Here is a 13,037-nt window from a genome sequence, read left to right as displayed (position 1 = left end):
ATTAGTATTTTGCAAAATAAATATGAAAAGTAAATTCCATCATAGTAATCAGTGAATAGCACAGAGGCAGTCATATTTCAATACAAGGTAAATAAATCCCTAAATTCTACATTTTATGTATGAAGATAAATATAGTAGGATTTTACTACTTTTAATAAGTTTAAATTGATTTCATCAAATACACTTGAATAGTAGAAATCTGTGAATCTTAGTCATTTCAATTGTTTTCCATAATCTATCAATATCCTTGTGATTGTTGAAACATGCAATAGTTTGTATCTTCTCTGATTGATCTTTTCTCTCTGCACTTTTGGCTATTTTTTAACCTTTTTTTCCTTTTATATTATTTGAAGAATAGTTCTGTCAAAACCACTCTATTTTCTCCTCACTCCAATGTTTAGGGGTCTTGAGTATCAGTTTTTTAACAAAGCCTTAGCTCACTGAAAACACAAGACAAACCAAAAGTTTTGAAATTTACCTCCATAGATCTATTAAATTTTTCTTGACTAGATTACTTTTTTAAATAACCAAAATCTTGTAAAACCTAAACCAGCAGAAGCAGTAATGATGATGTAAATTTCTCCCAGAAATCTACCTTCTACCTTCTTCCCTCCTAATCTGACAAACACATGCTTAGCCTCAGTAGGTTCAAGGGATGGCTGTGTTGGAGCTGAAGGATGGTGGTGATGGCAATGGTGGCAGTGGCAGGGGCTGCTACAAAGGAAAAGAAAAAAAATAAGTGACTAAAAAAAAAAAAGTTTTGTAGACCCTAATCATTCTTAAGCATCCCGAAGAGTTTGCTTTCCTAGTACTTAATACCCTCAATTGGAGAAGAGTTGTCTAGAAAACTTTGAGAACCTGAAAAGGCACAGTTAGCTCCTAGAAGGTAACTGGGTTCATCCGAGGGTTAAGATCAATGGATGTTGACAGTTGTAGTATAACTTCCAGGAGTTAGCATTTCAAAAGGAAAGACAGTTTGATCAATGAAATGAAAGTTAAAAGAGCTTTATGATTTAGAAAGGGTGAAAAAAGTCAAACATGACCTGAGAATGTTTAAGTTGGACTCAAGTGTCGAAATGCTTAGCATTCACTCAAGAACATCTCTTGTCTTCAGAAAGTCTTATGATTGATGCATACGTTCCTGTATACGATGCCTGAAGATATTTATTAAGTCTTTATTATTAGGTACTACATTAAACCCTTAATCCTCTTAGAAACTCATGAGAGTGAGAACTATCTTTATCTTCATTTTACAGATGTGAAAACTGAGGCATAAAAAGATTGAGTACTTTGCTCATAGCAGAGGGGTGGAGGCAGGAGTCAATCCTAGACATTGTGATTGAATTTTTATCTCTAAGCAGTATTGCCTAGTTGTGAAATAATTGAAAGTCTGAACATTAAGAAACTAGGACACCTTTTCTTAACAAAAACCACACCAAACACTAAATGAGCAACACTAAGAAATTGTTAGTGTCTGGTTCCAGTGTCCGGAAAACAAGAAAAAATATTTCTACTTGGATCTTCATATTCTGCTTTATGTATTAGCTCCCTCTTAACCATTTGGAGTGTATAACACAATAAAATTGGAATTTGAGAATTAAAATACTTCCTGCTTGTATCATCTAGGCTAAAGCACACGTTTCTCTCCCCTGTGCTCCCCCCTCCATTTCAAAACCTTTTTATGCAGACAGTACTGTTAAAATTCTTGGTTTCTAGTTGAGGTTTTTCCTCCTGCGTTACAAAGCCTTAGAATCAGCCTTTAGATCTGTTGATGTTCAATGGAAAATTTAGGAAGTGATGCAATTTTTGCCTAAATGTGATATTCTACCTAAAGATATGGGAGAAAGTTTGAAATGGCACGTATGTGGCTCTGCTTTAAGTCTGGGTTAACAGTAGTTTCTTTGAAAACATTGGTTAACAACATCAAAATGTAGTATGCAGCTGTAGTTACTGAGTTTGCTTTCTTATGTGCATAATATGAGCTTGTAATGGAAGTAATGTCATATAGTATTTAACTCTGACATTTAGTGTTTGCCCTGGTAGATGGTCTTCCTTTTACTTAAGTGCCATTACTTTTATGTAGTCCATTTTCATTGCATTTAGTCCCATTTTAGTAATAATGCTTGCATGATTTACCAGGCAAATGCAATCTTTGCCCTGAATGGCACAGTGCAAGAAAAAATGGAAGCTGTTAAGAGGCTGAATGGCAAAAAAGTATTATTGACCTATGCTGGCAGCCATGTGTTTCAATTATTTTCAAGAATCCATTTGTCAAATAAGTGAAGCGATGTGGGACGTCAAGTTCAAGCTGGGGTTAGTGCCTTTCTACATCTGATATGATGTATCTTCTGTAGCCATTTAATTGAATTACCCAATTTATTTTTCAAGCAACAATGCTCTACCAAGAGCCATGACATTAAACAATTAAATATGAGTTTAAAAGTCTGCATTTTGTGTAGTTCATCATTCCCCTGCAGCAGAAAGTGAGCCCAAGGGCCTGAGGATTTCTGATTTTTGGTAGAGTGCAAAAGCTTAGCTTCTGGGAACACCCTAACTGTCCCATGTGGAAACATTTTAAAAACACTTTGTAAGTACTATTTTTATCAGAATGGTGGTGTAAATATGTAGAATTGAACTGCAATTATTCACTTCCTTGAGAAGCAACATTGTGTGTGGACAAGCCAAGTAGGGATCCCTTTACCTAATTAACGTGCCATGTGTTTGGTTAAGAATGCTTTCTTGTTGAAGTAGCTCCCTTTGGATACAGAAGAGAAATCCTAGAAAAAATATTGCAAAAAAATTACACGCGGAAAAATGAAGTTAAGGAATACTTAAGTTTTCAAATAACTAACATATTCTGGGGTATTATCATTTATAAAGTTGTTGAAACTTTTAATGAAACAACCTGATTATAACTGCTCTGTTGGTGGGTGAGGGATGGAGGAAGAGAGACACGGGTTGGAGGAGAGAATTGAAAGCAAATGCATACTAGCTTCATATAAGATAACGATTATGGGGAAAAATCCCTAATTTTTAATTTTGCTGTGGTAGTTTATGACAAGTGTTGAGAGCACTTTATTTTAGGTTTTCTTTTGTTAGACGTACAGATAGGTTTTTGATCTGAGGAGAATAATTACTGAAACGCAGAGAACAGAAGCGACTTATTTTTTTTTTTCAATTAACATTCAACAATTAAATTTTAATATGGTCAGGGAATTGTTCAGATCCTTTTGTATAGGGATACTGCACCTTTAATTATCTGCCCTCTGGTGCCAAGCCTTTTCTTTGAGTGCTTCCATAAAAGCTTATTGCAGCTAGTTATTGAGCAAATTAGTACTTGAGTTTTGGTGAAAAATGTCTTTATTAGTCCTAAAACCGGAGTCACTGTGCATTCCCAGAAGGCGTGATTTTGTTTGATGAATAAATCTAGTAATTATCCTGCTGTTAGGGCTGTACCGCAAATGTCATAAGCAGATAAACAGAGGGAGTAAGCCTTCCGTAAATTCTCTAATTATCTATGTTGGACTACTTATCGCCTGCAGATGATTTATGAGCATATTGATATATCCTTAAGTATGTTCATTTGAGTTCACAGATGCAAATAATTAAGGCACTAGTCATTTACAAAGGAGGCTTCAGGTCAGGGTCATTTCATTATAAAATTTCAGCCTGGCTTATACTATAAAACAAGATATAGATAGATACAATTGACTTGACTGGGATATTTCCTAGGAGACATTTAATTTTAGTTTTCTTTCCTTCAATAGATTTTATTCTCCCCCATTATTTTCTCACCCATTATTACTTTTAGTACTTTTCTAAATCATATGTTTTTATAAAATATTGTCCTATTTTTCATTATTTAAATTGGTTGGCAAAATAACTAGGAAACAACAGATTTTTAAATTTCTGTTAACCAGTTTCTAAAACCTGTTCTTGAAATACAGGTGTCTTAATTTTCTCTTTAACTATTTGATAAAAGTAATGACTTTCTTCTTAAACTGTAGAATATTTTTTAAAGAATGTTTCATTCTTACATTAATTGACTAGGAAATCAAATTTATAATTGCCTCCGAAAATACTATGCTATTAATAATTAAATCTAACATAGCTGTACATAAGAAAAAGTTATTCTGACATTGAGTGAAAGAATTTAATAAAAACAATAATAATTTAACATATTCAATTGTAAACAATCTAAGACGAATGATCCTAATATTTATGTTTTGGTACTCTTTGAGCTGTGAGGTTTGGAAGAAAATACACCAATTAAAAGAATATCAAAAGTGTGGCATTTTTAATGTACAAAAAAGTTAAGCAAAAACAAATTGTTGCTTTGAGTATTAAGTCAAAAAGCTGAATAGAGTCACATGTCTGTAATCATGAACTTTATTATTTGGATTATTTGTGTAAGGAACAAATGTTTGTGGCCAAATCCTTGTTAAGGTGAATTTTAGCTACATGGTTCTTGAAGAAGGCTATGGAAAGTGTTCACAAGGGATTTATTTCAGTTTTGGGTCAATATATTTTCTATCTGGTGGACTAAATTGGAAATTTAGGTATTAAAAAAATAGGAGTGACTCCAAAAGTCTCTAACAGGAAGAGTGGCTTAAATCTCTGGAATCCATCCATTGTACACAGAACCTTTCATAAAATTGATGGACGTTTGATCTTGGAGATCTCTGAGCAGCAGTGTTACTTGATGAAAATTAAATTGTTACCTTAGAATTTGGTTTAAAAATATTCCTGCTTAATACATTAAGATGGCATTTCACAAATCCATTATAAAAAATTTATATGTGCCCTTACTTGTTTTTCCCCCTCTTCCAAACCACACTCACAGGTACCTCCACACCCTAATCAATCCCCTTTACACTGTTCATGTGTAACAGATTATATTTGCTTGCTTGGAATTCAATGCATCAGACTTGATATTCTTTCTCTTCCATTGTGGACTAAAATGGCTAAGTATTTTAATGCCTACTAAAAAGAAAAAACAATAAGCTTTTATTTCAACTGGTCTATACAGATACCCTAAATGCCAGTGTACTTACAGAACTGTAGAAGTGCATGTTACCATACGAATAGTTTATCACTAATAAGTGATAAAAATAAAGTCTTAGAGCATGGAAAAAATCACCTTTTACATTTCTAGCAGTTCTATGCAAACACTGACATTTTTATAGGTATCAAATATTTGAAAATTCCTTCTTGGCAAATCCGTTTTTGCTCATTTTTCCTAAGTGAATTGCGCTTAGCAATAGTCGAATATTCTCAGGAAAACCATATATATAAATGTGTATAAATAGGGTAAACATTGTAATTTACAACCTAAAAGTTAGTACTTTACGAAGTAAGTTTTACTCCAAATATTATTTTAGCATATATGAAATTATACATCTAGAAAAAAATAATTTAAAACAAATTAAAGTACTTTATACCTTTAATGAAGTTATTTACCCAAGATCATGTAATTGGAACAAAAATAGAGTGTAAGTCTTATGAGTCCAGTCCATTTTCCCTGATAGCATTATGTTTAATATATTCCTACTCATGAGTTTTCTATAGACCTTCAACTCAAACTCATTGTCTTGACACTTTTAAGTAGCTTTAGAATTTTTTTTCAATTTATTAAGAATTCTATTTCTAGAGTATTTTGGTATGTTTAAAATTCTAATTCTACCTCAAAACGAGTTAGAACAGACTTTCCCTCAATTATAGAATTTTTTCGCAGTTCAAATGACATTAAAGCTAATAGTAAATGCACTAATTTTCCTATGGCTACTTTGTTTCATATCCTTCTGTTTCATCTCTCTTTCTTAGATATATTACCGTAAGTAGAATTTCTAGATCCTAGCTATTAGGACATAGCTGATCTAGTCTGGTAAAGAAAGAAAATGAATCTGGTATTAAACAACTATTCAAGTGTATTTTGAGTTTCATATTGATACACAAAATACTCATTATAAAACATAGATTATATGTAATACGTGTGTGTCTAATATATATATGCTGCCTTCAAAACTATGTTTATTCCTTGTAATTACTAGTTCCTGGACAAGCTTTCTCCTTCCTGAGAAGATGAAGAGCAAAACAAACAAAACAAAAAACCACCACAACAAAAACCAATTGAACAATTGCAGTGTGCCTAAAATGGCACTGGATTGTGATGTCACAGGTAATTGGAATTGGCTGACATCCTGGATACTAAAATTATATCATGGTCATCTACTTTGAAGATGAGCTGTGCAGGACAATAATTCCACCGCTTGGATTGCAGCCACCATACTGCTGGGGAGCAGAGAAAGCAGAGAAGGGCCTTATAGATGTCAGGGAGATCTAAGGCAATCCTTTTTGACTTTCTGAAGTTGACTTTGTGGTATTGGGGTCAGAATGTTTTCATCTCTTGACAAATCCTTTACAGAAATAATTTAGTTATCACTCTTAGCTTAAGAAGTACCCCCCCAGGTCGCTGAATTTTAGGTCTGTTATGGTGTCTGTTGTTAAATAGAAAGGAGAAAATTTATTATTTTTAAATTATTATTAAAATTATTAAATCATTATACAATTATGATTTATAATTATTAAATTATTTATTTCAGTGTCACTGAAAATGCTTGCACTATAAGGTGGCATATAAATGACTATTGCATTTACTTTGTTTCTCTCTTAAAATACTAGAATACCCTTTCATTTAAATGTTGATGTCTGGAACTGGGGATGCATAGAGAAACAGGTAAACAGATGTCTTTGTGGGCATTCAATCACTGTCAATAGCTTGTTTTTATAAGTAGTGAATTTACTTTCAAATTAAGCACAGTGAAGAACAAAATGTGGTGCTAGAATTTCAATAGCAATAGATCACTTGATGAGTGTTCATACATAAAATACAATCCGATCCTATTGGACCTGTGATAGGACTATTAACTGACCTACAAGGATAAAAGCACAAAGGTAGATCTCTAATTCCCTTGCTCCCTGCCCAAGTGAACATTTTTCAAAAGCACTAACTAGTTACAATCATTGATTTTCCTCTTTGCTATTCTGATTCTCACCAGGATTTGAGCTTATTCCTATTAGCAGGACTTCATTAAATCTTACAGTTTATCACAGAGGAAACATGCATAGCAAGGAAGTAAGTGGAAGTTCAAGAATACCACAAATAAAAATTTGTAGATTTCACAGTAATCTTACTAACATCTTACAAAATTGTTATAGTATTTTGATGTTAGGTACATAGCCTTTTCTAAGTATATTGTTGCTTTCCCTGTCTGTTATTAAAGACTTGTTTCCTTTTCTTTGTGTGTATGAAAATTTTAGCGCAGTTGGAAGAGGTGTAGGTGTGTATTTTAATTTCAATTTATATTTGGTAAAACAAAACACAAACCCCTTTGGACCTCATCATAGCACTGAGAGTTGTGCTTCTTGTTTATATATCCTCTTTGATTATAGTGTTAATTTCCTACCACTATTTTTTATTGAAAAAAATATGATAACCTTGATACAAGAGCAAAAATTTGGGTTTACAAAGTTGAGCCTTAAAACTATTTGATGACACACTTCATATTTTATGCAAAATACTGTGCATATATACTTTTTCACTTAATTTTACCTTTCCTCCAGAAGTAAATATTTAGAACAAAGTTAATGAAATATAATGCCAATCATTTTCATTCTTTTTAGACTATAGTTCTTAATTTACTTAACAATGGGAAAAGCACCACTACTTTTTGGATTTCTTCGGTTCTGCTCATCATTTTCTTCCTATTCTTTGGCTATTCTTGCTCAGTCTTTCTATTTTTGGCTGCATCTTTTCTATCTGCAAAGAAAAGATAATTTGTAGGGTTTCTGGTTTTGTTTGTTGTTTGTTTGTGTGTGTATATGTGCTTCTCTTCTCATTGATCCCTACAGGATCTCATCCACCGGCAGTACATCATCTACTGTCCGTTTGCTGGTAATGGCAGATTCTATTTCTCTTGAATCTGCTTTTCTCTTGAACATGTTATCTGTGTTTCCACCAGAACAAGTGTAAATCCTGCATCTGAAAAGTAAAATTTATATTATCTAGCAAAATTTAATCCTCACCCTGTATTTTATCTCCAGGCTATAAACATTGGAATTATTCTTAGTTAATTTTGTTGCTTTGCTCCCTACTTCTAATTCGTTGCCAAGTTCTACCACTACCAAGAAATCTTTCTGATAACTGATTCTTGGGTCATTCGTTACTGATTTCTAAACTTCATTAAAGCATTCTGTCTAAAGAACCTACTAACTTGTCTGGAGTGGAAGATCTTGCATCTTAGTTGAGGATGCATACGTATCAATGGGTTGACAATGCATGTAGAGGTGACAAAGGTACTTGGGAAGGATAGATAGCTAAGTTAGCTAAATGTCCTTATTTTTGCTAATTGGGCCATTAGGATAGCCTCTTCACTTATCTCTCGGACGTGAACTTCTTCTCTAATCTACTGTTCTTCCTTCATGGCAACCGGAATATTTCCCAAAGACACCATGCAATCAGTTTGCTCCAGTGATGAAGACATCATGAAAACAGTTTGTTCCAGTGATTAAAAATCTGTCTGGGTTCCTATTGCATAAGTAGGAACACATAATCTGGGCCACCAAATAGGTTTCAGGTGTCCATGGAACTCCATAACAGTAAGTGACAAAGTGTGGGTATAAATATATAGATATGTACATTTTTGGAAAAGGGTCAGTAGATATGGATCCACAAAAAAAGTAAAGTGCCACCACACAACAACATAAAACACCAGCTTCTTGTGGCATATATATTCAATTGTAAATACCATATTTTACTTCTTAGCTCTTCTTCCTTCATCTCTCCATTAAATAAATCCTCTTTCTGGGCACATTTTCCCAAATATGCTCCTTTTCTTTCTTTCTTTTCTTTCTTTTCTTTCTTTTCTTTCTTTCTTTTCTTTCTTTTCTTTCTTTCTTTTCTTTCTTTCTTTTCTTTCTTTCTTTTCTTTCTTTCTTTTCTTTCTTTCTTTTCTTTCTTTCTTTTCTTTCTTTCTTTTCTTTCTTTTCTTTCTTTTCTTTCTTTTCTTTCTTTTCTTTCTTTTCTTTCTTTTCTTTCTTTTCTTTCCCCTTTCCCCCCTTTCCCCCCTTTCCCCCCTTTCCCCCCTTTCCCCCCTTTCCCCCCTTTCCCCCCTTTCCCCCCTTTCCCCCCTTTCCCCCCTTTCCCCCCTTTCCCCCCTTTCCCCCCTTTCCCCCCTTTCCCCCCTTTCCCCCCTTTTTCCCCTTTTTCCCCTTTTTCCCCTTTTTCCCCTTTCCCCTTTCCTTCTTCTTATGACTCTCTAGATAGAACATTTATTTCTCTGTGTGAAAATGAATCAGACCATTCCTATAGGAAGTTCCAGGATTATTTGCCACTAGGTTTTCCCTGTTTGATGGTTTTCTTTCTCTATTTTGAAAAGTTGATTTGGGTAAATCCAGTGTTTAATCCTCCATAACTCTATGACAGTGCTTATCAATCCTGTTTTTCTGATGAGGGGTTAGTGCATCTTATTTTTAAAGGAAAAAAAAATCTTTAGCACTTTGCATAATACATTGATGCATAAAAATTGCTCAATGTTAGTTGCATGAATTAATGTAAAGGAAAAGTCTATATCTTGACAAAACCTACATATAGGATAAGTCTATTGAGGGGGAACAATATAGCATAGTCACGTAAGTGTCCAACTCTTGATTCTTGGCTCTAGTCATGATCTAAGGGTCAAGAGATCAACCCCTATGTCAGACTCTGTGCTCTTTCTCTCCCTCTCCCCTCTGCTTGTGTACATGCACTATCTCTTTCTCAAAAAAGAATTATGAGAGGAAAATAATTCTTCATTGTTTTAGATTCTGTACAACTTGTTTTTCCTCATGTTTCCACACATCTTAGTAAATATTAAATTTACTAATTAGAATACTTTTTTGAAATTTATCATAAGTCAAAAAAAAAAAAGAAATTTATCATAAGTCATTTGAAAACCAGTAAAGAAGATAACTGTGATGGTGAGAATAAGGACTCCATCTTGGGTTAAAGCTATGAGACTGGTGAGGAGAATATAGTGCCTAGACTTTTACATGAAAGATCATTTGTATCTAATGACAGTCTAAAGATATCAATGTGAATCAGCTGTGCTGTTCTTAGTATTAAGAATAGAGGAAGATGGGGATCCCTGGGTGGCGCAGCGGTTTGGCGCCTGCCTTTGGCCCAGGGCGCGATCCTGGAGACCCGGGATCGAATCCCACATCGGGCTCCCGGTGCATGGAGCCTGCTTCTCCCTCTGCCTGTGTCTCTGCCTCTCTCTCTCTCTCTCTCTGTGACTATAATAAATAAATAAAAATTAAAAAAAAAAAAAAAAAGAATAGAGGAAGAGTCTGTGTGTTTGGAGCAAGTGGGGACCAGCATAATAAAATCTTTGTTGGATCCTGAGAGTGTGAGTCTGAAAATAGCAGATTAAAAATTAGATATTTTGGGCAGCCCAGGTGGCTCAGCGGTTCAGCCCTGCCTTCAGCCCAGGGTGTGATCCTGGAGTCCTGGGATCGAGTCCCAGGTTGGGCTCCCAGCATGGATCCTGCTCCTCTGCCTGTGTCTGTCTGTCGGTCTCTCTCTCTCTCTCTCTCCCCCCCCCACCCCGTGTCTCTCATGAATAAATAAATAAAATGTTTTAAAAAATTAGAAATTTTGAGTATCTTTGTTTTAATGTTAATATAAAATAAACTACAAAGTTGATACATGCACATCAATAAGTACAGGGCTAAAAGGATAATGTGACAGTTACTGTTGCACGAATCACATATTGAGCCTTTATTATATGCTAAGAATGGTACTAAGCATCGTTTTCATTAGTTCCATAACAACCTGATAAGATGGTTACTGTTAATAACTCAGTATTACAAGTATGGAAACTGAGGCTTTGAAAAATTAAAGACCCTGCTTCAAATCCTACAGCTAGAAAGAGACAGAGGGAAGACTTGCATATTTTTAGTTGGTACCATTATATTTTTTTCCTCTTAGGCTATTAGTTTGACATTTTCACAGCTTCATTTCTTCGTATGATTTTAATATTTTAATAATGTAATTTATGTTGACTCCTATCTTGATATATTATTAAAGATTGTGAACGGCCTTCAGAAAAACAGTGCAGAAGTGTATCTGTTCTTTTGCAGTGCTGAGAGTATGTTCTCTTGAATTGCTAAGAGCTTGTTCTCAACTAAAATGTTTCCATTTGCATAGTTTTCTTATAATTTAAAAACAAATTGTGTATTCTATCTTAACCAATATTTAAACTATTTTGTAAGGTCATTTTAATATTCTCCTCAATTCTGTTTCTTTTTTAGTTCAATATTTATAATTCTATATTTTTGTTGGGTGGCATTTTAACATGGAATAGCTAACTTTTTCTTAATAACATTTTGATTTGTGCAATCAATCTGTATATTTGAGATCATTCTTATTCCAAAGTTTTTAGGACTAATTATGGGGTGTGTGTGTGTGTGTGTGTGTGTGTGCGCGCGTGTGTGTTTGGAGTTAATAAGCTTAGATACTAGGGGGGAAAACAGTGGAAAGATTATACCACAGATAATTAATAAAAATCAATTAGTTTGTTAATGAGTACTCTGTCAGTACCCAAGGTGGCAGAAACCAGCTGGGGGAAAGAAATCAGGATCCCTGAATAGGACATTTAGAATGCCTGAGTCCTGCTGAGAATTCAAGAGGAAATAACTGGAAGAAGCACTACTTGGGTTAAAACTAGCTAAATTTCCTCTTGAGATTGCAATTCCTCTAGCTAATAAATCTACTAAAAAAGTGATTCACCTTTAGTGTATGCCATAAAGCATTTTCTGAGGCCTTAAGTACATTGCTCACTGCCCTGTATTAAAAACAAACCCATAGTTGTAAATGTCAATGACTAGGAATATTAGAGCCCTTGCATCTTTCTTATGTTAGCAGAAAAGCTGGAAGCACCCATTACCTCTTCTATGACTTTTTACATTGTATTTATATAAATGGCAAAAGTCAAACATGAGCTGACAGGGAAATACAAAATCTGTCTTCCAATGGTCCTTGAATGAAAAAGCAGAAAATTCCAATGATAACAATTGACCTTAATAGAAAGGGTTTTTTTTTTTTTCAAACTCACCATTGTTCTCATTGTTAATTATATTTAAGATTATTTCTTCTCCATCGTATATAATTAGGGATTACTTATGGGAGTAATGCAGAAGAGATGACTCACATGAAAACAATTCTATTCCATATACCTTTTCTAAGAATTTAAGAAGAAAAAATATATTCAAATAGACTCATAGTTTTTATATATATTTTTTATATACAGATTTGTTGTAAATACAAGTTTCCAGTTATTGTTATGAAAGTAAATATGACTGCTAATGGGTCTCTTTTGGATAAAGATTGAAGTCTCAAAGAGGTTTTCAGTATTGGTTACCCTTACAGCAAAAATGTTCCAAATTCTGTGAGGTGAATGGAATAAGATAAAAATTTTCAAAGAAATTTTATTTAACAACTCCCTAATATGAGTTAGAGTCCTAGGGTAAAATATCATTGATTTGACTAACTAGTTAGCTTTCATGGATAGCATTCTTCTAATTACTAGTAAAATTTCTTTGTAGTGAAATGACAGATCACACATTGGTAGGATAGAAAGTAGACTGAATACAAAGAAATGAATTGTGTAGTCTATTTTTAGTTAATAAAATATCCCTCAAATATATGTTGCTACAGTTGTCTTTATGATTTGCACAACTGTATGCTTGAAAATTACATGTGTACAATGAGCAGAAGTGATACCTACACTCATTTAAGTAAATCAGATTACAGTTTCTTTTTGGTGCTCTCTTAATATCAAGATATTTCTTCTCTTTCCTCTAGTACATTTTTAATTTCCTAGGAGGCAACAGTAATAGTCTCAGTTCCATGACCTTACATTTCTTTTAATGCATGGGACTTTTCAAATGTTCTGGCTTCTGGGTACATATAAAATACAATTATGCTTTATTTCAAAATA

Source organism: Canis aureus, chromosome 2 (assembly GCF_053574225.1).
Source record: "Canis aureus isolate CA01 chromosome 2, VMU_Caureus_v.1.0, whole genome shotgun sequence".
NCBI lineage: Eukaryota > Metazoa > Chordata > Mammalia > Carnivora > Canidae > Canis > Canis aureus.
This window is presented reverse-complemented; position numbering follows the sequence as displayed.